This window comes from Crassostrea angulata, chromosome 2 (genome assembly GCF_025612915.1).
Source record: "Crassostrea angulata isolate pt1a10 chromosome 2, ASM2561291v2, whole genome shotgun sequence".
Taxonomy (NCBI): Eukaryota; Metazoa; Mollusca; class Bivalvia; order Ostreida; family Ostreidae; genus Magallana; species Magallana angulata.
In genome coordinates this window covers 68,472,417-68,498,623 of record NC_069112.1, presented here as the reverse complement: position 1 = coordinate 68,498,623, position 26,207 = coordinate 68,472,417, and the positions used below count along the sequence as shown (strand labels likewise).

Below are 26,207 nucleotides of genomic sequence, written 5' to 3'. Positions count from 1 at the left end.
ATTTAAGAGGTCTGTATGGTAGTGGCCATTTTTAGACTTTATTAATTTCCTAGGAAGAAGAGCTATGTATAAAGATATAGAAAAATATTAAAATCTTAAAGCTAAAATATATGGATTTTTTTTACTAAATGATAGTTTAGAACAGAACAAATCATATCTAAAAACTAAAGGAAGATCTGACCACCCAGCCTCCTTGATAAGACGTACAAGAACACTTCTATGTAAATATATCGTTGAAATATAGGACTGGCATTGGTCTCAGTCTTTACAAAACGCATGTCAGTTTCCGTTCCGGTCAATGACTTCAAGCCACTTGTTATTTGTTTCTCATGCATCGCTTTGGTTCTGTAGTCAATACACGTAAGGTGTAAAGATAGAATAAACTATGTTACAGTCGTTGTTCGAGCAACATGATATGTGGACGCAATGTTAGTTCCTATCATTAAAAAAATCATCTTGTATTTTTCAGTTCACTTTTAACAATGCAATTACTTCAAATGCGTTTACTTACAACTCATTTCTTTGGATATTAAGAGCCATTGGAGTAAATTATACATATTATGAAATGAAATTTAAGAAATAAAGTGCCGTTACTGAAATGTAGCCCCACAGCTGAAAACCCTGATTAGGGTATATGGTATTGTCTTATAAAGATATAGCTGCATCTTCTATGTAGCATCTTCCTCAAGTATTATTTCCAAGTAATGTTCTTTAAAGACAAATTCAACAGTTTTGCTCGGCACGAGTTGTTGCATTAGTAACATCTTTAGATGTAACTTAGTGTACCCCCTCCTTCCGGTTCGTTGGTTTGTGGCAACGCACTTGAAAAAATTAAGCACAATGAAATTTTTTTTCAAAGTGCGTTATATTTGGGACGAAATCAACGCACTTTGTTTTCAAACTGCGTTTTTAAGGCAATTTTTCATGCAAAAACCTTTGAAGGTCAATTTAAACATTTCTTATATGGAAGTTTACGTTCAAAATACAAATTTTGAAAAATTTAGAAATATGCACAGTAGTTAATACCAAAGTAACATACATGAGAGAATCGACTTCTGATTATATATGTATGTTGGTGGATAAATTGCAGACAGCGACATTTTCTACGTATTTTTTTAGTGTCTCTCGTACTTCAAACAGCACGTGGTAATTTGTTGTGGAATGAACAACTGATTTTGATTGACTGGACATCGTGGACTCGCCTGTAACTAATTGATTGAATTTAAGCATTATCATTAAACGATTAATTTTATGTAAACTGAAATTTTATGAATTGTGATGAGATAGTGTAATTGATATACATGTTCGTTTATGTTAAATTCTATGTACACCTTTCTCTCTTTCTTTATCTCTCTCCTGTCGTGGGAGGGAACAATTTTTAAAAAGAAGCACATTTTTAGACTATACATTAAATATTAGAGAATATAAATTTAATACATGTATTGTACTTTAAATTCTTTATGAGATTATTTTTTAAATCGGTCCTTGAATTATATCAAAGAAGTAAAAAAAGACAAGATCGCGGAAAAAAAACACCATTTTATTTACCGATATATGTTTGCGAGCTATTAAAAATATCTTAAAACTGCATTGCATATTATTGTATATATGAAAATATACTTAAACATATATCATTCTTTAATATAAATTATAAAAATATTGTATCTTTTTCAAGGCTCTTTATTTTACGTGTTCTTTATTGCGTCATATTTATTAAAAATTAACAACACGCTGGGATCTTGGACATACTGGAAAACTTGATTCATTTTACATTCATTTGTATTGCAGATGATAATGTAAATAAAGCATTATGAAGATAAAAACAAAACAATGTACCTCGTCAATCGAGTAACGAATTCCCGAATACATGTGCATTTAGCGTATTTTGAAGGCAGGCTTTGATGTTATATGACATCGGCACAATTCGTAGTAGGTTTAAGTTTTTAGTTTTTACAATAGTTACTCCAGCTTCTGATGATCTCGCTGAATTAATTCAATTTGATTTCATCGCGTGCATACAACTGTTTTCATATCTTCTTTTTTTCTGAGAACGATCTTTTCACTTTGGAGTTCCGAATGACAATGACTAATGAACTTTGAGTGAACGATTTGAGAACACAAGTTGAACGCACGGTGAGCGAATGGTGAACGCCTTATGAACGGTAAGCGCGAGCGCTTTGTGAACGGAGAGCGCACGGTTAACGACGCTCGACTGAACGCACGGAGATCGAACGTAAATTTTTTAGAGAATGTACTGTCAAAATGAAAACTCTTATATATACATGCACTCTCAAATGAGGTCAAATTGATACATATACCGTCAAATGAGGACTTTAATATACGTACACACACTGCCAACTGATTTAGTAACCAAAGTCCACTACCAATCGCTTCGTGAGTACATAACTGAAAAACACATTAAATTACGGTAAAAAAATATACACACAGCTCAGGCACGTAGTATCGTTTTTTTTTTTGAAATTGTGTGGAAGGGGGGGGGGGAGCAGACTTCACAATTCACAAGCAAAAAAAACCTAATTCGCCAATCGGGTCTGAAAGTTACTCAAACTTGCATTATAGTGCTTATTTTGTTCATTTCCAAATGCATACCATTTTTTACAAAGTATGTGTGTGTGTGTGGGGGGGGGGGGGGGGGGGGGGGGCAGATGCCTCCAAATTCAAATTTATATATTTCCTAAAAAATCTCTGTTGCCCCTGCCCCCCCCCCCCCCCCCCCCCCCCCCCCGCTATATGCCTGCAGCTGATTATTATCACTTCAATATCATCGGTACTTTTCGCACAACTTTGATAACTGCAACCATTCAGTGAATGATGCACGGATTTCACCAGTGATTAAGTTTATGGTCATGGGGCGGCTATTATAGGTTGTGTCGCTGTGCATTAATAGTGAAAACATTTATTTATTATTTTCACTTAAACAATATAATGCTGTCTTTGATGATTTACGCGGGAATGAAGGAAGCGACATTGGAGAAAAAATACATAACCCGCGTGGTTATATTTACATAAAGGTGGTATGGAACACCTCCATATTGCGACGTGTTTCCTATCGAAATAAACAAAAAATTCAATTTAATTCTATATAAGTTTTCTTTCACAAGTATGTACCTAACAGCTTAGCGCAATCAATTAAAGCGTCGGTTGCGAATCTGTACGTCATGAGTTCGTATCCTTTGAGGCTTTTACAATTTTTACCTTTCCAAAAAAATTTAATTAACGTATTGGCAAATATTGTACAATTTAAAAATTCTAAACCGATGAAAGCATTTTGATTATAATGTACTTTTGTTCACATTAATATCGCCAGGTGCCCCATACCACCTTAACTTAAACAATAAAATGCTTACTTTGGTGATTCATGCGGGTATGAATTTGCGATATTGCAAAGATGCGACCGCAAAGCTCGAGTATACAAGAAAGAGTGAAAGTCGAAGGCAGAAGAGCGATCCTCCGTCCTTTGGATTCATGTGGTTTTTTTTTATCTTATTCTTATTTTGAACTTAGTGTCTTATAAAAAAATTATTAAAGAACATAATGCGGCTTAAATGTTATGCTGTATCATAACATAACAAAAATCATAGTTTTCTTACAATGTTTTTTCATACACGAATTTCTTTGCAAAGAATGAATCCTCTAAACACTGCGATCTTTTCCCTTTTTTAAACGCCACTATTTTTTATATTTTTTTTTGGGGGGGGGGGGTCCGAAATAGCAAGGTCGTGCTTCGGCTTACGCATGGACAGAAATATAAACATTTAGTGAAATTCTGAATCATTGTGTATAACTTGATAAATGTTTTGTGTAAATTGATAAATGTTTAAATGTCAAGATAAATGCACAAAAAAAAAAGTTCCTTAGTTATAAAAGTATCGAATAAGGATTAATACGAAGCTGACATAGCATAGTTAATAAAGTAGCGCGAGACGTTATGTATGCGCAGATAGTTAAGTTTGCCGGATGCACTGTGATCGACCGAAGCCGATCACAAAATTGTATACTTCAGTGCAAACTTAGCTGTTACTGCTATGTAGGTCATTGTATTATTTGAATAAAAAGGCGGGGCGTCATTCAAGCGTGCGAATAGTATGCATGAGTATATTAGCGTGTGTTCGAGGTGTATACATGTATCATTTCTTTAAGTGATACCAAAGAAAGCAATCTAAAACCTACCTCACCCTTTTAAGCTTGAGACCGACAGAGTATAATAGAAATTTAGATTTTGTTTTTACTGCTTGACTTACGAGATGTCTTTGAAATTATTTAACGGCAAATAATTCGTTGGATTAAAATGTACGCTTAAAATGCAAATCGAATATGTAAACAGAACGCCTGACAATGGATACAATATTTTCCATAATTTACAGAACCCTTTTTTCTTAAGAGATAATTAGATCTTATTATATTTCCGTGAATTTCTAGAATTTATTTTATTAAGCATATAATTTTGAAAAATCTGAGTGTTCCGACAAATATGCGGCTAAATTGAACTACGCTCTTTGTATAGGGAATAAATCGTTTTAAAAAATTGTAATTGAATATCAGTATTATCACTTCTAAAAAAAATCAGTGTAGGTACAGTCCAGAAAACTAACGGGCATATTTTGACTCTGAAGTACATTGCATGTCTCTGAATTTCTGTGTACAACAGTACTGATGCAGCATGAGTACTTATGCAACATGCGCACAGCTGCTCACGAAGCGTGCTCCAGACTTGAACTGGCAGTACCAATATTTGTTAGGGTCCTCCTTATCCAATGCATCAAACTGCACCCACAAAAAGGATTTTGACGAGACATGACGTGATTTGATTTTCGATCACGATGTGGAATAGGTATGCTAAAAGCGTGAATGTGAATAGAGTTGAATCACGTGCACGTGATTGTTATTCATGAGGGCAAGACGGGTTGAAATTCGTAAACAAGGCACCTAATAGAGACACGCACACAAGATTTTGCACTTTTTAAATAAAAAACAAATGAACGCACGGCTGTTTCAATTTATTCCATGGATGTGAATGATTAATGTAACTGTTTTCATTAACCATATTTACGAAAACTTGAAACATTAAAATAAATGCGCTCATATACATGTAGAAAACAGGCTCTCAAAATGAGCAATGAGAAATCGATGTAAACAACATACCCCTGCTATATTAATCAAGGCAATGTGTTATTATACTGCATGGAAGTAAGAATTTAAAAACCTCAATGTGTAGAAAATCTTTAATTTCTTTTGCAAATTACGGGGGGGGGGGGGGGGGTTGTTGACGTTTAGAAGATTTTTCTTATTATACATGTGATTTCATTACGCAAACCATGGCTTATCTTTTGGTCCTATAGTTCACTTATTTTTCCGGAATAGTTTTTCTATTGTGTGCTGGAAAAGTACATGTACAACATGTACATGCATTTTAAGTACCGGTTTGATCGACAGCGTCGATTTAATTCGTTTGACATAAACATGCGTAACTTTATGATCACTCATGGAGTCATGGGTGGAGCTCAAATTGATACACAAATTGTCAAATGGGTACTTTAATATACTCACAGTCAAATAAGGCCAATTTGATACACACGCGGACAAATGAGGACTTCATTGCACATACACACACAGGCAAAAGAATTTTGCCTAAAAAATGGTTATTTGTTCTTTACCCAGCCGAGCTGTGACCATGCACATTAAAATGTGGTTATTATTATTAATACTGTTACAATTTTTAATCCACTGAAGAGCCTAGAGGTTTGCAATTGAATTTATAAAAGTAAATCTTAAAAGAAATTTAAAAATTGCATTTTGTGATTAAACCAATGGGCATCTGCACTATCTTGTAAGCCCAAGTACTTTTTTTCATAATACATGTACATGTATGTAAATATATATATTTTCATAAAAGATTTCCTTTAACTTAGATTAAAACGTTGGGCAAAAGTTACGAGACTAGAGTCTGTAATAGGTCGTCATCTGCCTATAAACAATACAAATTTTATTACGTAATCTCTAAATTTCTTGTAATTTACGCATTGATATATAGTTCATCGCATGACAGTTTCATGTTAAATTAGCGATACTTTAAGCAAGCTCACAAATGATAAGGTTTGTTCCCCCGCTATGAATTTTTTTTTTGCTGTTCTACACAGAAATATAAAAGGCCGCGCTTAACAAAAGAACTTTAAAAATATGACCAAAATTAAAAGTGCAAATAATGCAAAATTTATTTAGAATTTTAAGTTAATGCCAGAAAAAAATACACTGTACCTAAAATATTGAAATATTGACAGGAGTGTTAACGTAACAATTCCATTTGTTGAGATTCATTTTGTGAGACTTAACAGATTTACGACTTAGTCGCTAGTTCTGTAGTAAAACGCACCCCTGTATGGTGTTCCGATGGGGCCACTTCGACCTTCGCACTTTCGCCTTTAGGTCGAGGTGCGAGAGTGCGAAGTTGCGACGGCGAAAGTGCGAAGATGCGACGGCGAAGCGCGAAGATGCGAAGGCGAAATTGCGAAGGCGAAGAAGCGATACTACTATCGCACTCTCGTCTTCGCATCTTCGCACTCTTGCCTTCGCATCTTCGCCTTCGCCTTTTTATAATTGTGGAGCTCTCTATCGTTTAAAGACAATTTTAGCTGTATAAAAGGACATCTGAGGCAGACGATGAACTTTTTAGAATTTATTTTCAGCAGCCTGCGCAGATCCATAACTTTTTCTAGGGGGTGGGGTGGATAAATTATTATATTTGTCGGGGGTGGGGGAAGGTTCCGAGACATATTTTGGAGATTTTATTATACATAATTAATAAAATTAAATTTTCCGGGGGGATGAGATCCGGACCCTCTCTCCCCCTTTACTGCATGTGTGAAGTTATTAGTATTAAATTTTCCGGGGGGGGGGGGGGGGCGGACCCCCTCTCCCCCTCTAGATCCATACATAAGCAAGGAGTGTCGCATAATGAAATTAGAATGTTACTGTGTTTGATCTACGGTAAACAGACAGCTGGTAATTGACAGGGGTCTGGAAGTGCATATGTATACATTATGGCGGACATTACATTTTATATGGAGTATATAACGATTAGGCATAGCGAGCACTGGTAAACATAAATGTCACATATACACATTTTAATATTTATAAACATTCATAGTAAGCACAGTGGCTTAGCGCATGCGTACCAATTATATCATGGATTAATCGGAAAACCTTTGCGAGTACGGTGCCTTCATCAAATTCTATGTAATCGACCGAGACTTTCTAAATGCTATCAAAAAAGGCGAAGGCGAAAGTGCGAAGGCGAGAGTGCGAAATTGCGAAGGCGAGGGAGCAAAAGTAGTATCGCTCCTTCGCCTTCGCACTTTCGCCTTCGCATCTTCGCCGTCGCATCTTCGCACTTTCGCTCTTTCGCCGTCGCACTTTCGCCTTCGCAACTTCGTACTCTCGCATCTTCGACCTAAAGGCGAAAGTGCGAAGGTCGAAGGGGCCCCATCGGAACACCATACCCCTGGGGTATAGTAACAAAAGCAGGACATTTTAGGCAATCATATAATGTTATGGAATAGTAACGGCAGTTTCAATATGGGAAGGAACTCGGTAAATATGATTTACCAAAGTTGCGGGGTATTAAAAGCCTAATGTATTAATGAAGAATTTACTCGTCTTGATCAAAAAATTAATGGATACACCAGTTTCCTTCCAGTAACCTTGAACCACAAATGACAAAAGCTCAAGGTCATGACATATTTTCAGGTCACAGGCAATCCATGTGTCAAGTTTCAGCTTCTAATCATTATCCATTGCAAAATATATGGCCTAGACATGAATGATGCAATTTTTTGGAGTGACCTTCAACTTGCACAAACGACCTTGGGTCAAGATCATGACACACCCTCAGGTCATATGCAATCTTTTTATGGAGTAGGGACTTCCCTTGTTTTTCCATAAGAAAGATAAAGACCAGACACAAATTATACAATTTTCTTTCCTGCACAAATGACCTTGGGTCAAGATCACAACACACCCTCAGGTTGTAAACAACCTTTGTGTGAAGTGGGGAATTGTAATGTTCCTCCATTAGAAAGATATGGACCTAAATGATTGCACAGACAGACAGACAGACAAGGTGATTCCTATATCCCCAAAACTTTATTATACCTAAAAATTATTATAAATAAATGCATTTCTTTACTAGTTTTAAAAAGAATGACCTAAAAAGAAATCAAAACGAAAATCACACTAAATGGCAAAATACAACTTTAATAACATTTCTTTTATCAACAAGAGCTAATTGAACACTAAGCATAGCAAATTCATTCTTAATATAAAATAGATAACATTGACTGAATTCATTTACCGTAATTAACAATAGCTTAGCCAACTACGCTTCTGCTGTAGATCTTTATCATTCCAAATTCACCTTCATTTTAACTTCATGTACATGCAAAACAGAGCATGAAATGGTTAAATCCTTAAGGATATTGTACATATATGTAGTAAATATTTCATATGGAAAGATCATTAAATACATGTATATAACAGCTAAGATCTGGCATTATTTTCATCAATTTTTTAGCATTCATGTCACTAGGCAGTCCAACATGATATACATGAGACACCAAGTCTGTCACTATAAAAAGGCTTTTATCAGGTGTATGTGTATCATGAAGGCTAACAGGAGCTTACAGCTTTATTTTACTTGTCATAAAAATTTCTTCATAAGACAACCACTATTACAATGAATATTCAAAATCATTTTAAAGATACTAAAAATTACTTTTGAAGCAAATTTTAAGCAAAAGCTTCTCTGTCTCTCTCTCTAGAAAACTAACAAGTAAATCAATGCACATATACTACATTTCTGATCTGTCTCTAGTTCTGAATATTATAAAATTTCTTTTCATTATAGAAACAAGTCAATTTACACTGAACACTTCATACATTTCATTTTTGAATCCTACTGTTTAAGTAGCTTCAAGTTTGTATTTCTAACAAAGTCTTTGACTTGTTTCCAGGTTCGATTTTTCAAACTCTCTTCTTTTTGAAGAGCCAGGTCACAGTCATGTTTTTTTGGCAGGGTCCTTAGATTTAAAAACTGGCCCATTTGCCTCTTAACTGCTGCTTTTTCAGCTGCTGTCCATTAGGTTTTCTTTTTCCACCTATTCTTTTAAAACCTGGAAGTAACACAACAAATTACAACTTACAAGTTCAACTGCCTTAATCAAATAACATATTGACATAAAATCCAGCTTCAAAAATACATAAACATGCATTACTCTCTGCGTGGCTATTTTGTATGGCAGAAGCTAAACTTTAGTTTTTTGTTTACTTTCTGTTTTAATTCAGACAAATACCTCTTTGCTTTTTAAGTTCTTTGCTTGGAGGATCTTCTTTATCTCCAGTTCCAAACACCATTTCTAGACAATCTTAAAACAAAATCATAAGAAACAGTAGCTGGTGATGTCTGGGGTCACTTTGGTGACTGCAGACCAGGATCCATTATTAGGGTCCCTCATTTCAATATAGTAAGCTGTTAGAGGAGATCTGCCATCATTCTTGCTGGGTTTCCAGGCTAACACCAAAGAGGTTTTCTGAATGTCTGAGAGTATGACTGGACCAACTGGTGGCGATGGTTTTTCTGAAAATGCACATAAAATACACTTTTTATATGCATTTGAAAAGAAATCTCAACGACAGAAAAAAATCAAAGTACTCAAAATACATGATGTGTATTGAAAACGTTTTCATGAAATGGCATTGTTACAGACTAAATAAACCCAGTGCTTTTGATGGCAGAGCAGGCAGACCTAATCAAAGATCATGTAAATACAAAAATTTGGTTAGCCTTATTCATACACCAAGTTTGTAAATACAGTGTATGAAGTGCTTAAACAATGAGTTTTAGCTCAAGTTTACCTGGAGGTCTCTTTGAAACAACAGACGTGTCCAGTTCACAGGTTTCTCCTTGTCCATTCTGGTTCAGGGCAGTTATAGAAAAGAAATACTCTTGGTCTTCATCAAGTTTGGGGACCTTGTAAGACGTCTCAATGGCCTTTAGAGTGGCAACCTACTCCCAGTCACCATCAGAGCCTCTCTTCTGCTTCACCACATACCCTGTCACCTTGGAGCCTCCGTCTGAAAACAGTGATTTCCAATCAAGTGTCACAAAATCGGGACCAAGTTTAGACACTGTGACTTGTCTTGGTGAAGATAGAACATCTAAAGAGAAACAAAGATATTTAACCAGTAATCATACATTATCTTACACACTTAAGCATACATTTCAACATATGTAGGCTCTTACCTATCTTCCTCTTAAGTCTCACAGGTTCTTTGGTCTCTAGTGGTGAGACTTGTCCCTCCTCATTAACAGCAGACACCCTGAACAGATATAGTCAATGAGGTCTTTGGGAGAGTATTTGGTGGTGTTGTCATCCATCTTGGCCACTTTGCTCCATCTTGCTCTGGTGCTAGGTCCGGACTTAATAACATAGCCTGTGACTGGAGAACCGTTATCTTTTGTTGTTGGCTTCCATTCTAAGTCAGCAGATGAAGCAGTGAGATTGGACACACTGAATGGTCCCTTAGGGGCAGATGGTTTGTCTAAAACAACAAGAAATCTGTGAGTCAATACTCACTAGTTATACCCCACCCTGATGTGAATATACAAAATAAACACAGTCATAATGTAACAGAAAGTGGACATTAGATGTGCTCAAAAATGAATCCCATTAAATGGAATGCCTACCACTAAACAAAGAGTACATGTGTTAAAAACTCTCGCATCTGCGATGAGCAATTTCTGAGAAAACTGTAATGAAAATTTATTTTAAATTCAAGTCTAAGAATACATTTGTCATTTCATAGGAAAGTGACATCTAATTTGTACAAAAACGACTCCCACCATATGTCATATGCCTATACAATGAGTGTGTTAAAATCTCAAGCAACTGTATAAATAATAGTTGCCAATTTAAGAAGAATGTGACATAAATTTGTTACTAACATACAGACAGATGAACAAACAGACCCAGATGGATAAAACAGTATATCCCCCCTCTCGTTTGAATTAGGGGCATCTCACTGGTTAGTAAATTAATTTAAAAGTAAAACAATACGAAAAAACCAATAATTCTGCAAAAAATGCAGATGTTCCTAGAATATAAAAACATAGGTAATCACAGATTACAAAGCTCACCGAGACGAGGCATCACCCTTATGAGACATCACTTTTATGAGACCACCTTTATCATATTATATGAAAATCATACTTTATGATCTTGGATATTCATGGATTAAGAAATAAAGTACGAGTTTTCGTGAATGTTGCAGAATAACTTCCGAGGTCGAGAAATGTTGTTTTGAAATATAAAAGCTGAGGCTTTTATATTTCAAACAACATTTCGAGACCGAGGAGGTTATCCTGCAACATTCACGAAAACAAAAACTTTATTTCTATTCTACTAACAGCCCAGTATTTCTACAGATCGTTTCTCCTATAGAGAGACGATCTAGGTCATTTTGACGGCTGTTCCGTGTAACCCCAACGGTTTTGTTAGTAATGTTTACATGTGTATCGATCAAAGGAATCACATGCAGACGAGAGACTTTATCTTAGGATTTTAATACTCTTCACTTATTTATTAAATACCTTTGAATCACATTCCTAATATTTTAAGGGCAATTTAATACGATTATTACTACTGCACGTTATATATTTTATGTAAAAACACGCAGTGAAAATGTGTTAGGGAGGTGCTAGGAACAGCCGCATTGATCTCTTAAAAATAAAGATTTGAGGCAATACACATTGTTTTGACTGGAACTAACACATGAAATTGACATGGTTTTAAAACTTTTTACGGTTTGAAGTTGTACTTCCATGATCAGTGCGAGACAAATAGGTATTTCTGATCTGATAATTCACTGATGACGTTCGTGGTATATTGAAGAATAATGTCCGAGGCATTTCTTTGATCTCGGCAATAACTGTAGTAGAATGTATCATAATATACAATACTATACAGAACAATATCATGATCGATACAATATCATATCATAAAATATCAAAAAAATTTATACAATATTATATTGTATCATATAACTTTTTACAATATAACATATGATATTATATTGTATCATATTAAACAATAGTGTTTCATATCATACAATACTTAATCATAGGAATCATGTTATATCATTTAACAACAACCTCATCTTTCTATCAAGCAGGTTTAATTGAGGTAGGAGATTTCTTTAACATCGTTGATAATGGAGATCAGGCTCTGCATCTGAAGCAACCTCTGCATTTCATTTATAATATAGTTAAATCAACTATGCAAGCTATCATCTATTACACATGTGACCTGTTCCAAAAAACTACACCTCATCCAGCATCCGTAACCTATGGCTCAGATTCAGCAATCAAGCCTGTCAGGTGCATCAGTATCATAAGACGCATCACCCATGCAAGTTTGTTGAAGTTAGGACCAGTAATAACTAAGATATCATCATCAGAGGGCACCAGCAATTAAAACCTTAACCTCCTCCAGCATCCACAACCTAAGGCTCAGATTCAGCATCCATCCACAACCTAAGGCTCAGATTCAGCATCCATGCCTATCATGTGCATCTGTATTATAAGACGCCATTCATTCAAGTTTGGTGAAGTTAGGACCTGTAATAACTAAGATATATTTTTTAGCATCCTTGATAATGGAGATCAAGCTCTGCATCTGAAGCTTCCTCTGCGATTCTTTCATATTACAGTTTAATCAACTATATAAGTTTGAAATAGTACTATTATCTATGTTATTAACATGTGACCTGTTAAAAAAAACTTAACCTTATCCAGCATCCGAAACCTATGGCTCAGACTCAGTATTCAAGCCTGTCAGGTGCATCAGTATCATAAGACGCACCATCCACACAAGTTTGGTGAAGTTAGGACTAGGCGTAGCTAAGACATAACATTAGAGGGCACCTGCTCAAAAAACTTTAACCATCTCCAAAAACCTTAACCTCCTCAAGCATTCGAAACCTATGGCTCAGATTCAGCATTCAAGCCTGTCAGGTGCATCAGTATCATAAGACGCACCAACCATACAAGTTTGGTGAAGTAAGGACCAGTAGTAACTAAGAAATTATCTTCAGAGGGCACCTGCAACAAACACTTTAACCAGCTCTTAAAACCTTAACCACTTCCAGCATCCGAAACCTATAGCTCAGATTCAGCATTCAAGCCTGCCTGGTGCATCAGTATCATAAGACACACCATCCATGCAAGTTTGGTGAAGTACTGACAAGCAGTAACTTAGATATTGCTATCAAAGGGCACCTGCAACAAAAACTTTAACCTGCTCCAAAAACCTTAACTTCTCCAGCATCCGAAACCTATAGCTCAGATTCAGCACTCAAGCCTGTCTGGTGCATCAGTATAATAAGACACACCATCCATGCAAGTTTGGTGAAGTTAGGACCAGGAGTAACTTATATATTGCTATCAAAGTGCACCTGCAACAAAAACTTTAACCTGTTCCAAAAACCTTAACCTCCTTCAGCATCTGTAATTTAGGACCCATATTCAGCATCCAAGTCTTTCAGGTCCATAAGTAGGTCAATATGCATCATCCATGCAAGTTTGGTGAAGACAGGACAAGTAATAGCTTAGATACAGGACCTGAAACAAAAACTTTAACCAGGTCCGGATGCCGATGCCAGGGGTATAGCATAAGCTCCTCTTGACTTCGTCTCGGTGAGCTATAAAGGAATGTTGTCAGTAATAAAGACCACTGTAATATTACAATTTAAGCTAGACTTACTAGGTTTTGTTTTCTCCTAAATAAATTGATTTGCATTCAATGAATAATACAAAATCTGACTATTTATTTTTAAAGAATATGCCAGCCACCAGCTAATCCTTGTGATGGAGGATTTACCTATAAGTTATCAAAATCCAACTTTTAAAAGCAAATTTTCACTGTACCTTAGAATTCCATGGATAAGACTTGAGTCCATAGTCATATAATAGCTCTTCTCCCTCATGTATATCTCTGTTGTGAATAATAGTAAAATTTGATAGTCAACTAAAGTTTTGTAACCAATTACTTTAATTTATTTAAACAAGTACATTTCATTATACACTTGTTAACAGGGTATAACATGTATAAGGACAATAGGGGTGAAATATCATGATACAAATGCATTACAATTCACGACAAAATTAATTTTGATATTCGGTTCATTCTAAATCAATTTCGATTTAATTCAATTCAAAATTAGTGACCATATTTCTGTATAAGACATTCATTATGATGGGTTACTGTTTGTCAAATAATACAATCAAATTTCATGCAACATAATGCCCCTTTAGAATGGACATCAATGTTACTACACGTACTATAATTTACCGATAAAAAAATTGATTTGATATATTGTTAACATTTTAATTGTTACCACATTGGACCAGTTTGAAATGATATCAAAATACCATAACATGGAAGACATAGCATCTTCGCTAGCCAAATGTCGGATTCATTATTCTCATCTCCCCCTGGGCAGATTTAGCCAACTTCAACATAACTTGCTTATTAATAATGACTTTTCAGGGCATCCAATCAAATTGTTCATTTTATTCAGCTTATTCACAGTAACGGCGGCGCAAAGTGATACTTGCTTTTATTGCACAAATCCAGAAAAATTAGTTTGAGGAAGATATATACATTTGGCAATTTTTACCATGTATCTCAAGTTATCTATTACTTCCTGCACCTACAGGATGAGCTGAAGAGAAATTTATTTTCGGTATTTGTTGTGACATACTTTAAAGTGATGCTGTATTGCTGTTGCCATTATAAACACAACTGTGTTTTTTCAAGAACAATAAATAACTCAGAAGAATATGGCATTATATGAATTACACTGAATCTGCCAAGGGGGAGATGAGAATTTTAAACCAGATAGTTAACATTTAAAATATTCTTAAAATGACGAAATTAAATCTCAATAAAACATTATTTTGCTATCAAACAACGAAATTTCAACCCCACAAAAATTTGTGCTTCAACAATATACAGAGCCTGTTTCCATATATGTTTACTCAATATGTTTACCAATGTGAGAAATACCACAGTTATAAGAAATCTTTTCAGTGAAACTTATATAATGTACATGACAGAATAATGTTGATCATGTATTGAAAAAATATTTTTTTGTTTTCATTTTCTCCTCCTATGGGACTTAAAACTTTTGGGTTCAATAACTTAAAAATAAAAAAAATGTTGGCCTAAACATGATAATTAATTCAGTACCACCCGAAGTAAGCCTAGTACACGGTAAACAGGCAAAATTATTTTGTAAATACCTGGTTCCAAAAAGACATAGCACTTCCCCTATTAATTTCATTTTGCAGTTGATCTCTTTCTTGCTCCCATGGTTCACAAGCCTTCCCAATCTACCATCTTCTTCTGATGCATCAACACTATAAATGATCGAGTTAAATTAATTGCTTCCATTAATAAAAGATTCATACCAAAATATATGTTTATAATATACTACAATAACTCATTTTCTTTAGTAAAAAGTTGGATAGAGCCTTTGTTTAAATCAAAGAAATAAAAATAATATAGGCTTGTGTAAACTATTATAGATTAATTTTTTTTAAGACATGTTAAAAATTTAAAAATATATACATCTATCAGAAATGCATGTTAGGCCTTACAGTACTTAAGTACTGTAAGGCCTAACATGCATTTCAGATAGATGACAATGTTTTTATATTTTTTCTTTCTCTGTCACACAAACAAGAAGCAAGTGCATGCAAATAATTCCTGGTTATTATATATAAGCATAGTACTGCACAACACAACACTCTAATTATTATAATATTATGCAGACTGTTGTATACTAGTAGTTGTGATGTTTCTTCATGTATGTGATGAGGAGTAAATTTTAGTGTATTAGTTGTAATTATTATAGTGATTTTAGAATGCGTTATTCAGACAATTCAAGCTATACGTGTTAGGGTAATTAAGAATGAAGCAAATTAACGTCTAGAGTGGTCAAGTTTTATGAGTTAGCTTTTGATAATCGGAGCCTTGCATGGGTGCTATTGTTTGCAGAATGTCCTGCCATTTTTAATTTCAAGCGTTTTTTCAACGTTGATGTAATAAACAGACTTGTCCAAACGTTTCTCTGACTAAATTTTTAAAAAATTGATGATCTGAAAAAATAATGAAAATTTAACACCCTCACTGAAAAATGGCAAAAAAAAAGTTTTGAGAGCAGTATTTTTCAGGGTCGGTTGGGAAAGCGGAAACAAACCTATTTTTTCTTTAGGCCTTTTAAGATTTTTATAGAGTTAGAGTGATGTAGAAATGGAACTAGTTTATCAATATATAGATTAATTGAAGCTAATGATCTGACATAGTCATCGATTGGAGCCAGAGTAGTATAACAGAGAGGGGGTTTTTATTTAGGATTCAAACAGTGCACAGGAATAAAGTATGTAATTTGACTTCCCTCTGGGATGATGTAAAAAAAGTTGTAAATAGATTCATTTGTCTTTGCGAGACTCAGTGATGGAAAAATATATGTTTTAAATTAATTACCATAAGAGAAATGACAGCTATCTCTGTGACAACATTATTTAGTCAATACAAATAAAGGTGTTCACTTTTCTAAAATCTTTGAATGTTGAATTTTCCAACTGCTGGAACCCTTGACTACCACCATAAAACCATCCAAATATGTTTAGCTATACTTGATTAAGCCATGGCCTGGCATTAAACCAATATCCATATATTTAGGTACGTAAGAAAACAAAAAAGTATTTCATGAGAATCTAGACACTTACCACAAATCTCTGTAAACAAAATCTGTAGCCAGATGAGAACCCTTCTTCCAAGTTCTCACCTTCCTTCGTTGTTATAACCTTTCCTGTATACACTAACAAAAAGTCGCCTGCATTTCTGCGGACAGTTGTTCTGACTCCTCTGCCTATAATACATAATATAAGCGTACAGGAAGCTACATGGAAATTATAAAGAAATTGTTGATTTCAATTTATATGTTATTGTCATATGTACATGTATATACTATTAGATGAATTGCACTGATATCATGTCAAAGAATTTGTACAAAAGAAATTTTTTGTATTTTTGCAGAACAGTAGCTCCACGTGAAATTCAGGTTGACAGACCGTAGAGCTACAGTTCCACCCATGCAAAAATTGTATATTTATTGCACACAAAAAGTTCCACATGGTTTTGGACTATTTAAACTAATTTAGGAACATCTTCTGTGAAAATTTTAATACCGAAAATGTTCTTCAACAATGATGAATCCACAGTAGTCACTATAGTCAACTGAATTTTTTATTCAATATTACATGTACTTCCTTGGAAAATGAAGTTCCTTGGTTTTAAATTTAATGTATATATATTTGTGCAGCTATCAGCGGGCCATATAGCAGAATTTATTGATAATATGGAGTAATACCTGTTGATAACCATGAAGCACGCAAAAGTAATAGGATTCATGAAATATTTAACTCACAATAGAGGAATAATACCAACTAGATTGGTCTCCAAACAAAATTCAGAAGTTTAATTTAGGGCAATTCAAAAATTTTTCCTTACCTTTGTTCTCAAATAAACTTCTATTAAATCCTGGTGGATCAATATTCTTTTCACTCCATTTCCTTGACTCTTCAATGGGATTAACTCTTTTTCGATCTTTTCTTGACATGGTTTTCAATATGCTAAAGCACGTACATCCATTTTTTTGTTTGTTTACTGTTTTCCACACTGCAAAGATTGAGAGATTATAGTAAATCCCGGTAGTTTATAAAACAGTTTTCTCTGTGTATAATCACAAATTTTAAACTGATGATCAAAAAAGTAAACAGAAAAAAACCCTTATCATTCTGTCGAATAACAAGAAACTGTTAGATAACTTTTATAGATGAGTCTAAATAGTAGTTATGGGTGGGGGAACATAATAATGTTTATACCACTTGATTGTCCTTAAAGGCCACACATTTTTACCGGGTGGTAAATCTCAGGTGAGGGCGGGGCTTAATTTCTAGAGGTGTAGAAGCCTCTGGGCTTGCAGTCTACCAGCGGTCGTGAACGCTGCTAATCATTAAACACAAGAAGCGAATTAATACACAGGAAACAAGCATTCTGAGAGTATTGCATAAGCAATACCCTATATATAGAACCCTACCGGTTTGTGGAAATTGTAAAAACAATGCACTGTTATGCAGAATATCGAACCCGAACATTAAAAAATTCTCGAAAATATGTCAACCAGACACTACAAAAGTGTAATCTTGATCTGTAGTTTGACATTTTGAAGCTGTTCAGCAAATTTCATATTATTCCTCAAACACATAAAGAAAAAAAGTATGGAAAACTGAAGTGGGACAGACAGACAGACGGACGGACTGTCGGACGCAGAGGAAAGCTATGGTCCCCTCCGGTGAAAACCTGTAGGGGACTAATAAATATTAATAATTAATCAGTCAGAATTGGTCTTAGTTTGAATATGTTGTTGTTCTAATGATATGAAGCAATTTTTTATGGAAATGTTACGCATTGTCCGAATTACACGTGTGTAAAGTACAATTTAAAAAAATCATTAAATTAATTCTGCTCTAAAAATGTAACTCAGTACATTGTGTTTAGCACTTGACATTGTTTAGGGAGTCAATTTTAATAAATATAATTGTATAAGAATTCAAACCACTATATTCAGCCTTTTTACGATGACAGTATTATTGGAGTTTGTTTTCCATTTAGTGATGTTTTCGTGCAAAAAGTTCTAGTTGAGTGTATTTCCAGTAAATACAGCTTTAGTAGCTCATAAGATTGTTTAAATTTTTTTTTTTTTTTTTTTTTTTTTACATGTTTTGGAACTGCTTATGCATCTTCGTGGAATTTAGTAGGTCACATACAAATATAAATTGCATATTTTCAATTACTGACTTTTATTTTCTATAAAACAATGTTAATACTGGTAATGTTAAAAGTTCAATTTTAATTCCCCTTTTTTATACGTGACGGAAGATATCAAAGATAACATTGTTAATTGCTAGCAAACAGAAATCAGCGGACCTGGCCAGATCACGCTCGGACGATCACGTCCATCGAAATGGGTGCTATCGTTCAAACTTGATTGACAAGCGGCATCATTTTGAAGTTTGTACAGGTAAAAAAGGGGGCGTTTGTAAAATGTTCGGCCTTTAAACTTTAACAATGTAAAGAACAAATACACGCTGCGATTTCATTCGGTGTTTTATTTTTAATGATGGGGTAATGTGTCTCATGAGCTCAACTTTTGTCAAGGGTTTATGCAAGAAATAACAATAAGCCTCATTATTGTGAAAATGGGTTTCTTCTTTAGCTAAAAATTAAGTTTTTTCAAACATTATTTTCTAATTTACACCAAAATTGTGTATAACAAATCCTGACGGTTAGAGCATCACAACATTCAATGGTTCAATATGTCCAGTGGGAGCTTCGTCAAAAAGAGAGAGAGAGAGAGAGAGAGAGAGAGAGAGAGAGAGAGAGAGAGAGAGAGAGAGAGAGAGAGGGGGGTTAAAAACGACGAAGGATTGGGTACATCCTCTCAACGTCAACGAGTGGACTTCATGCAGGACCCATGACAGGATGGTACCCCTACCGAATCGATCGTTTCGGCAAAAATAGATTAAACCTCCCTTCACACAGGCAAACATAAGGATAAATACCTTCCAACGGCTCTAGCTGCAAAAGTATTGTAAGGTGTTTCGTACCTAGTGTTTACTAGTTGGAAAGATGACATGCAGTCAACTTTCGCCATTTTGATGATCCTTAACGCATGCGCAAAAAGGTATCTGGTTCGTTCGCCCCATCTACCTGTTCGCCCAAGTCCGTTCGCCATAAAGGAACGTAGCATCGGGGGGGGGGGGGGGGGGGGGGGGGGGGGTGCAAATCAACAAAATAGGCAATATAACGATTAGTGAATTACGTCTTTTTTTTTTGCTTGTCAATGTTGAAATAATTACGTCTTAAACATTTAAAAAAAAAAAGAATACTGTGATTTCAATTAAAGTCAGTTAAAGAAAATAAAGAAGTTTCCATTTTTCTATCTTTTTCATCCAACATTTATCATCGATGTTATGTTTTTAATTCCGTTAACAATGTTTACAATTGTTCAATAAAACTAAATTTTCTTTAAATAACTGGCTTTAACTGAAATCAAAGTACTCTTTTTTTAAATGTTTAAGACGTAATTCTTTTAACAGTGGATAGTGTTAATTAATGGTTAATAATTTAAACTGAAAATTATGGAAAGCTTTTTTCTATATGTTCGCTTTGTTTTGAAAACAATTTAATCCAATGAGGATACGAGCAGCGGCTTTTTTGATTCAGAATAAAAGTTTTTATAGCCCTAATCTTATCAAAAGAATCTTATTTATAATTAATAATTAATCTTCTAAGTTGGCCATGCAGCTACACGTAGGTTAATCTGGACACTATAATATGTGTTGAATCCACTGAATGCGGTTTTTTATCTCATATAATTTGAAACTTTATTTACAAAAAATCGCTTTAAAATTATATTTCAATATTGCAAACGGGCCTTGAGCGAACACATTTCAGGGCGAACGGAAATTAGAGCGAACGGCGTCAAAGGGCGAACGCGTTTTAGGGCGAATGAACATATGGATATGGATATATATGGATATCTAGGTATATTGAACATTACTATAAGCTACCAGCCTAGCCGCTAGGTCTTTAAATTCAGCCAACCATTTATTAAACCGACATATTTTGTTAATTTCAAGCGGAAATATAACGTACAGTACAAGTTAAAATTCATAATAACTTATCATATGAACTAAATATAACTAAATAGGATAAATATCAAGTTTGGTACAAAGTGGTAACTGAGGTAGCAATTTCGAGTTTGATGCTTAGCATTAAAAATGTAAGCTAGGTATTTCCACGTAGTGGCTTGTCTAGATTTCTGTTCACCATCGTAGCTGCTACATGTACATGAACGTAGCCCCACGTAGCCGCTACGATCCTTCACGACCTTATTTTTTTTAGTGGAATCCGCGCCTGGCATAATATAATTTATTAATGCACATGTTATTATATTTATGCAAATGTTTAGACAGATAAAAATGAAAACAGCAATATTATTAAATGTAATTATTATTATAATATTATATAAATTAAACTGTAACATTAAAGGCAAGTCATGATTTATTTAAATTGTGTTTTAAAAAACTGTACGCATTAAAACCCTAGTTAAAGCCTCAGACGAGAAGATACACCACAAATAGTGGATGGATTTTATCTTCAATATTACCTTAGAAAGTCAATTCCTGTAAAATTTCAACAGTGTATATCAAAATTAAGATTGTCCTCACATCGTTTAGCTATCGAAACTGGAAGGTACAATAATACACAAAGAGCCCAAAGGAACTGCTTTTCATGTAAAAATTATGTTGAAGATGAATTCCATTTTATCTTAGTGTGTCCAGTATATATTGAATACCGTCAAAAATACATTAAAAAGTATTTTTATGAGAAACCATCGATGTTCAAGCTGTTGCAATTGTTTAATAACGAAAATTTTAAAGATATGTGTAACCTCGGCAAATACATTTATTATAGTATGAAATTAAGAAACGATATATGTAATTAAGTGTAGATGTTGTTCTTTTTTTATTTTTTTCGCCTGTACTTATGTCAATTTTTCATATTTATGTATGTACAATGTAATATGGGCTCCTGCAAAATACCCACTTCTGTACTTTAATATGTTTAATTTGTAAAATCTGATGAGCTGCAAAGCTTAAAGAAAAAAAGAATGAATGAAATAATCAATCACAAAAATTAAAATCATACACAACGGTATATTTCACAAAAAATATAATGATGGATACTTATAGTCATTACATAATTAAATTTTGATAATTGACGCTAATTGCAATGCCTTCATTTTTTTCCAATTGCCAGCGGTTACAATGTGCGGTTTTTTTTGTTGAGTCTTTATAGTTATATATGTGTTTAAAATTCGTTAGTATCTTTTCATTTAATAATCGTTTACGCCTTGCAATTGGTATGTTATATTGATTGTGCATTTATAGCTTAAATTGATTCTTTGATATATTTTCATTTAAAAAAGGACAAATTTCTGGGATATCATATTAATTCATATATAAGTTGTATGATGTAATGATAATGTAACAAACAGGCGCGGATCTAAAATTTACTTATGGGAGGGGTGTTGGGGGAAAATGATGTTGATATATTGTGTTTACATAGTACAAACTACTTCAAAATCAACAATGTACAAACTATAATGGTTATAACACGTTTTCATGTCATAATAGCTAGGTTAGCAACTTCTTAATTAAAATGAAATTATTGCTTTTATTTTCCTCTACACGTCCCCAGTACTTGCTGATTTCATGTTTACATGCCATTGGATATTTTCTTTAACGCCATGCAATTAATATTTGTATGGCACATTTATTGTGCATATCTAGCTTTTCGTTTGATAACACATTCATTAATATTGCTCTGAAAATTGCACATCGTCTGTATGTAATAAATGAATACAATGATCATCCTGCAAAGACAATGGCTGTTAATATGGATGCCTATAGAGGATAATGAGCACGCGGGGGTGTTAAGGAAGCATATGGGCAATTTAGCGTCTCATTTTGACTGCTATATTCAAAATCGTGAAACTAAATAACTATTTTGAATAAGATCAAAAACTTAATGTTATCCTTTAAAATAGATGTCAGTGCAATAAAATCGAGCAGTACGTTACTGCCACATTGGTGCATTATCACGTGAAAACTATAAATAGCTTACGTATATTCCTTAACATAAAATGAGATAGAACAACACTACCCCGCCGTTTCCAATTTAAAATAAACATACCAAGTGAAAGCAAAACATCTCAGTTTAATGAACTGCTGCTAGAATCCTATGTTCTTCTCAATTAAATAGCTATTCATCCAGCTCTCGTAAAACCTTCCCAACTTTTAAAACGTTTGCACGGAAAACGCTATGTTGGATCAAAACAACACACAACATGAGATTCTAGCAGCACTTTTCAATTTAAGCATTGATTAAACTATCGATACGTATTAAATATCAAGTTCAATAAATACGGGGTAGTGTTGTTCTAGTCGGGTTTTTATATCGTAAACAACGACAGAGGAAAGCCTGGCCGAGAAATAAAAGCAAATTTACATACCTTTTAGCGAATGATTGATAAAACTAACATCTCTCCAAGTATTCTTATGATCAATTCTCAATAAATCACACCACAATACTTTATTAGAGTTCTTAGATTAGTTATACTTTGAATATGTTTACAATGCTTTCCGACCAAATTCACACAACATTCAGCTTTTAGTCATGACGTCATCAATGTGTAAATCTACGTAATACAATCTAATTTCTGAAAAAAATTGTCTTCAGTATTTTTTATTTGTTTTTGGTCTACGTTTCGTTGCTTAGATATTTGAATATGTACATAATAAGTAAGGTTTGTGATTTCACGGAATTACATGTAACTCAGATTCCATATGCTTCCTTAACACCCCTGCGCAATTTTTGTTGTGACGTCTTTAGTTAGTTGTATGAAATTGTATGTGATGGTTTATGTACATGTATAATATTAACGATTTTAAGTAAATACTGACTTATACTGTTGGAAATAATTTACCATTATACCATGGCCAGTTTGTATCGATCATACACGGCTTCTTGCACTGTATTTGTAACTGAAGGTATGATTCAATTTAATCGAAAAAACAAGTATGGATGTAAATTTCCGTTTGTTGAATAAATTCCTTAACATATTTATAACACACACTATGCGATAAACTATTTTTAAAAAACCAAAACAAATAGTACTTACCTTTATCTTTTTACGCGACATTGATCGTCCTTGATATCTGTATGTTTTCAAGCGCTTATATGATCCAGATAGAATGTAAACTTCCGTTTTAACCCGCGCATGCGTGTTACCCTTCGTGGTGTGTATACCGCCATGCTGACGGGCTGATAATTATACACACACAACATACACAAAACGGAAAAATACTTCCAACTGGTCCATGCACCAATTTTCACATATATGGTTTATGGCATGATTTTAAACATTTCTAAGGTGAAATTCAACTGAGGACCAGATTTTTGTCCTCACTTGAATTTTGTGTTCTCAGTTGTTGCTGTGTAACCTGACGTCGGCTCTCAGTTGCCAGTGTTTACGAACGCACACACACACACACACACACACACATACGTGTAAGCGGTGCCAATCCAACACCTGCATTCCCCACCCTCCAAATGGACACTATCATTTGTACTCACTCAAATTAAAAACGAAAAACACCATTGAACTCATTTTTGTTTCAGGATTGTCATGATCGGTTGCAATTTCTTCTATTTTTACTTTTCTTTACCTTGACTTGGCGCTAGCTAAATAAACACTCGATTTACACATCCAATTGAACACCTCTTAAACACACGTTCAAGTGAACATCTTTATACACACTTTCAATACAACTCCACAAATCCATATACACCCAATCAATTGAACACCCCATTAAAACGCGTCCAAAATCTCTATATCACTTATATTCCAGAGTATTGCATTAAAATGAACTTTATTTATATTACAACAATTGATTTACAACTTATATTATTATTTGTTGGCACGGATGTAAGCGCGAGCGGGTAATTGACGTGGGAGGAAGCCGGAGTGCCCAGAGAAAACCCACGTGTCCAAGCGGGCGACCGCCATACCCTTTCACATCCAAACACAGTCGATCATGGGGATCGAACTCAGGTCGCAGCAGTGATTAGCAAGTGCATTGTCAACTGCGCTTCTTGGAAAGTCAAATATTGCATTAACAACATTAAGAGCTGACGATATGTATGTGTACTCGTTCATGCTCCCTAATTACATGTAGTCTTAGAAAATGTATTTCTTTTTCATTAGCAACATCTGTATATAAACATTTGTCTCTTTTCACAAAGAATTTGATACATGATAGAATTCACTTTCATTTACCATATTATGTAACTTTTTAAACACATTTGCATATTAATATCTCAATTTAAATATCAATGATAAAATTAAACAAATGCATCAATCTAATATGGAAAAATAAAGAAAATGAATAGAACATTGATGGCCATTCCGTATACCTGTAAAGCCCCTAAAAATTAAACCTTCAAAATTAATTAAAGCCCTTTTCACAGTTGGCGCACGAGCTGAAGCGACATAATATTCAAGCGACCGAAAAAATAGATATAGTTAGCAAACTGTTGCCAAACTAATCGCATATGAAAAAGTACTCTATGAAATTCGAACGATTCGGAGCGACCGTTGTGCGACATAAATGCATTGAATCTTGCGATATATATTGCGTCTATATGCAAGTGTTGTATAATGAAAGCGAGTGTTTAAGATAATGCGAAAGGATCGCATGAAAGACCAAATGATCAGACGATTGAACGTGCGGCAATGCCATAGGGCGAACGACGCTCGTCCGAGCATGCGTATCATCATACGAATTCTCGTACGAGTCAGAGGGGATATATATACTGTATACCGCCAATTTCCGATACCCGTCAGTAGGGATAGTTGAATGCAAGACAAGATACCGCCCGATAAGATTAGAAAAGCAACAGCCAAAACCAAGGTTAATTGTGTCCTAAAACTATATAAGGGGAACTATTCGCCTCAGTTTTATTTTCGCTCATTTTGTTCTTTTTGTCAGTAAGCGGATTAAAACTTGGCAAATTCTAATGTCTCATATCATCTCTATTTTACAACAACATTGTTGGGGCGAATGCAAGGCAAGGCAAACCCGTAAGTAGAAGCGAAAATATCCCGGTGCGAAAATAACACTGTATCTTGTACGTACTAGTGGCAAAGCATGTAAACTAAAACCAAAAATCTTGCATTGATAGTAAAACGTTGCGAGATTACATATTCACGTTGAGCAACAGTCTCATGATCGTTCTTATGAGAGTTCTTTTAATTGACAAAGTTAAACCAACTTTTAATTATAAAAAAAAACACACTTATACCCGTGTCCGGTATTTCAATGATTGTAAAGATAACCGTTCGTTGGTTTGACACGTAGTCAAAGTCAAGAACTGTCT

General features: G+C 34.4%; 1 protein-coding gene and 1 pseudogene across 1 annotated transcript in view; one reads left to right on the top strand and one right to left on the bottom strand.

Annotated features, from left to right (window-relative positions):
- LOC128173527 (uncharacterized) overlaps positions 1–26,207 on the top strand; it is a 145,470-nt gene that overhangs the window by 44,798 nt on the left and 74,465 nt on the right. The gene's annotated exons all lie outside the window — the stretch shown is intronic.
- On the bottom strand, positions 8,254–24,194 carry LOC128173559 (twitchin-like; annotated as a pseudogene).